The 4,544-nt window shown below is 43.3% G+C and overlaps 1 pseudogene; it reads right to left on the bottom strand.

Annotated features, from left to right (window-relative positions):
• Positions 1 to 3,683: 3,683 nt before the first annotated feature.
• LOC114612163 lies at positions 3,684 to 3,952 on the bottom strand (annotated as a pseudogene).
• Positions 3,953 to 4,544: the final 592 nt, after the last annotated feature.

Here is a 4,544-nt window from a genome sequence, read left to right as displayed (position 1 = left end):
GTGTGTGTGTGTGTGTGTGTGTGTGTGTGTGTGTGTGTGTGTGTGTGAATATGATCAAAATACATGGTATGAAATTCTCAAAGAACTAATAAAACCATGATTACAAAACAAGAGAAGAAAATTCCTATTTCTATTAATATTGAAAGTTAAGAATTTTCAGTGTGTACACCCCCAACACCTACCTCTCTGTTCAAACTACAAAAAAAAAGTACGAAACTACAAGCTCTTCCACTAAAACAGGGAAACGTTCAGATTAAATAAAAGGTACCCAGCATCCTTGGTACTGCCTTGAGATTGCTAGAAAGGGTGAAATGAAAAAAGAGAGTTGTGGAGAAGGAAGCTCAGTAGTCAGGCTCCCAAAAAGAGCAGTAGGTGAGTTTGGGGGTTGGTGGACTAGTTGCCATAGAGACTAGCTTCTGGCTAAGCTAATTGTCACTGGTATGTTGGGATGGGCTAGAATTGGCCTGGTGATTACTCACCAATAGTTTTTTCACGTGGAAGCTAGAGAATCCCTCATTCAAACCCCCTCTTTCTCATAGGTCAGTTAGAGCATCATGGTTTTACTGATTTGTCTTTGCTGTATTTGGGACTAAGTCTAAAGGGCACAATGGAGAGCTTGGCATGTTGGGGGAGCCACCCCATTGTGCTGGACTTCATTATCTTAGGTAAATGAGAGAATCTGTCTGCCCTTGAGTGCTGCATAGACCCTGTGTACCTCAAGGACTGGTACTGCGGAGAAGAGGAAGAAACTTCTATAAGGGCTAATAGATATAAACAGGTCCTCAGGGGTGTGTGTGTGTGTGTGTGTGTGTGTGTGTGTGTGTGTGTGTGGTATGTATGTGTGAGAGAGTGTCTATGTGTACGTGTGGTATGGTATGTGTATGTAGTGTATGAGAGTGTGTGTGTATGTGTGGTGTGGTGTGAGTGTAATATGTGTGTATAGTATGTATGTGTGTGTGTATATGGTATATGTGTGAGTGGCATATGTGTATGTAATGTGTGTGGTATGTGTGTAGTATGTGTGTGCAGGGTATGTGTGTGTGTGGTGTATGTGTGGTACATGTGTGTACATGAATGTGTGTGTGTGTGATATGTATGTGTGATATATGTGTGTGTATTTGTGTCACTTAAATTCACATTTCCTCCATTATTCTGAAACATCTATAAGAGAGGACGCTGGCTTGAAGGGTCCGTAGCTTTGAAGAGCCCAGTCTTTTGACAGAGGTAAACACAAGCACTCCTAAAGGACTCTGCTGTCACCTCACACCTAAACTACCAAAAAACAAACAAAATCCTCACAGTTTATACAAAGTATCACAACAAACAATTTCATTGTCAAAACTCAACCAGTTCATGAGGAGACAAGACATCAGGAGTGACAGCTGTGGAAACATGAGGGGGTAAAATTCAATTAGCCAAACCTCAGATGTTAGAAGTACCAGAACCAAGAAGTGAGATGAATATGCTTTGTCCAAGAAATAAGAGCCACTGAGATGGCTCAGTGGGTAGAGGGACCCACTACCCAGCCTGCCAACTGGAGGTCAGTACTTGGGACCCTGACTGGTAGACAGTGAGAACTAACTCCCAGAAGTTGCCCTCTGCCTCCACATATACACTGTGGAGTACTTGCAGACACAAAATAGATAAATTAATTAAAATGTAATAAAAAACCATGTTACTTGAAATGAGAAACTCTAAGGACAGTCCTAGCAGCAGTTTAGATGCAAAGAGGGAGTCAATGTGTTGTAAGATAAATAAAAAAATTAGGGATTTGGGGGTGTGTCTCAGTATGTATGTCTAGTATACATGGGTTTGATCCTGGGTTTGATCCCATATACTGCAGAAAACTGTGGCATTTGTTCACACCTGAAATCCCAGAGGCAGGTGTTACCAGGAGTCTGGTGTTTTCTGTTCATTTGTAGCTAGACACTAAAGCTGGCTTGAGGCAGCTTTGAAAATGAACCACCAGGTATTATTTCTAACAGAACCTAGAGATTTTCACAGGCAAGGCAAGGACTTTATGACTGAGCTGCCACCAGCTTGGGGAGTTCACTTCTCTTCAACAGTGGAAGCCACGACATGGGGAAGTGATTGCAAAGTCTGAATCAGTCAGTCCAGAAGTCAGTATCCAGGGAAAGGGAAGGGAAAGATCAAAGACTCCTACAATCCTCCATGGGGAGGGGTGTTTTACAGGATGGGAAGTCAGAGGGAGATGGATCCAGACCAAAAGGTCAGGGTGTGTGGTGGGATGAGAGTCAAGAGCAAAGCTCCATGTGACAAACTGCTTCAGACACTAGCGACATTTCACAGGGCTTAAACAGAGGCGACAGAAATATAGGTTAGTGTGGCAAAGCTGGGGAGTCCGTGCAGCCTGTGAGGTCAGTGCATAAGTGTAGGGACATGAGTTCAGTCCCCCGCACCTATATCAAAGCTGGGTGCCATGGAGATCGGCAATCCCAGCCCTAGAGACAGGACATGATAGAGGAAGCTGCCTGGTAGCTCCCTGTGGCCTCCTTGAGCACACGCAGACCATACTTACCACCTACTCATACAAACACACACACAGTAAGTGTGTCCATGAAGCTGCGTCTCTGCACTATCAGGTCTAATTAAGGCTGCTGGGGCTGAGATGTAGCTCAGTGGCAGGTGAATGGCTCTGGGTTCCATCCGAGGTATATAAGGTCAAAATAAAATCTCTTTATTATGTAATACACATCAGGGCATTTATTAGCCTATGGTAAAATGTCTATTCAAAACTTTTGCCCATTTTAAAATTGAATTTTATTATATCTTTCACCATTGGTTTTGAGAATTCACTTACATGTTCCACATAAAATTCCTGTGTCAAATGTGTGTTTTTCTCTGGTGCTTATCTTTTTTTTTTCCAAGCCTAACTGTAACCAGCTTTATTAAAGATACTTTTCATAAACAATCATGGTATTTCAGGCAGGACATGGGCAGACAATCAACGATATACAAGAACTTCCAAATTCCCTTCTTGTATAGACTACCGAAATCAGAAAGCCACTATAAAACCCAATGAAACCTTCATTCAACGCTTTGAAAACGGGGAGTAGCTTAGAGTGAGGGTTGACAGTTCACATTAAGGATGTTGTTTAACAACTTTTCACAAGCCGACCCTGACTTTCAGGAAATGAACATGGCAGAATTATCAATCTGAAGATCCACAATCTTTTATAAAAGGAACCAGTGCTCTTCCGAGAACACTCAATGATGTCACTGTAAAGTCCATATCGCCCAATAGACTGGAAAACCAATTTTGGGGGCCAGGTTCCAACAGGTCTCTGGTCTTAAGGGAATTAAGTCTGTTGATGGTACAGGGGGAAGAGCATATAAAAATGAATTTAGAGTTTCCCAGACCACAAGGCAATTTGTTGTGCCTTGGTGGCCACCTATGTCAAGACCAGGACATCTCTCCTGGAAGCCAACAGAAGCCTTTCCAAATTATCAAAGAAAAAGGTTTTCATCCTCAATCCAGCTTGGGAGATATTTTGTTAGTGACACATGATCCCCCCCCCCAACAATGAAGTGTTCTGTGTGCTAACAATATAGCTTAAAAAAAAAGTAAAACAAAATTCTGCATTTTTATAAAACTTGATAAAAAATAGTATTTCAAACTGTACAGTCACCAGAAGTACACAGTTATCAAAAATGCACACTTGTCACTTGGCGTCGCCGGCACCTTCCGCTTTCTGTGCCTGGTCTGTTTTGGCATCTTCATTTTCTGCAGGATTATTCGCATCCTTGCCCGTGTTGGGTTTCCCCTTCTTCCCCTTGGGTACTTTCCCTTCTTTGCAGGGGCCTTTTTAGGCTTGGGCTCTGGCTTTGGAGGAGCAGGTTTAGCAGACAATCTTGCAGATCTTCTCTGTGGCTCGTCCTTCACCTTGGCTTTGTCTCCTTTAGCATCCCCTTCAGCCTTTCTTTTGGGCATGGCGGCAGCAGGGGACGTCTGCGCTGAACGAGGGTATACAGTGGCGTGCAGATTTGGTCCGTCCGGGGGTAGTCCTCGCTGCTTCTTCACACTGCTCCTTTTTTATTTTTTTTCAAACTTAAGTAAAGGACAGTAAAATGGCTGGCTCAGTGGGTAAAGGTATCTACTGTCAATACTGACAACAGGAATTTAGTCCCTGTGACCAACTCCTGAGGGTTGTCCTCCGCCCTTCACACACCTCTGTGGCACATGCACACCCTCACACTCTGTGCTTGCTGGTTTATGTGAACTTGACACAAGCTGCAGTCATTTGGAAAGAGGCAATGTTAGCTGAACAATGCTCCCACTAGATTGGTCTGAGGACAAGCCTGTGGGACACTTTCTTGATTCATGATGGGTGTGGGAGGGTTCAGACCATTGTGGATGGTGCCACTTCTGGGAAGGTGGTCCTGGAATATATAAGAAAACAGGATAAGACCCCTGAGATCTCTCAGACACTGAGCCACCAACCAGGCAGCAGACATGATCTTGTCTAAGGTCCCTAACATATACATCATATACATCATATACATCATATACATCATATACATCA

Source organism: Grammomys surdaster, unplaced genomic scaffold (assembly GCF_004785775.1).
Source record: "Grammomys surdaster isolate TR1022 unplaced genomic scaffold, NIH_TR_1.0 126133, whole genome shotgun sequence".
NCBI lineage: Eukaryota > Metazoa > Chordata > Mammalia > Rodentia > Muridae > Grammomys > Grammomys surdaster.
Note: the sequence above shows the minus strand (reverse complement) of the source record. Positions and strands in the feature narration are given on the sequence as shown.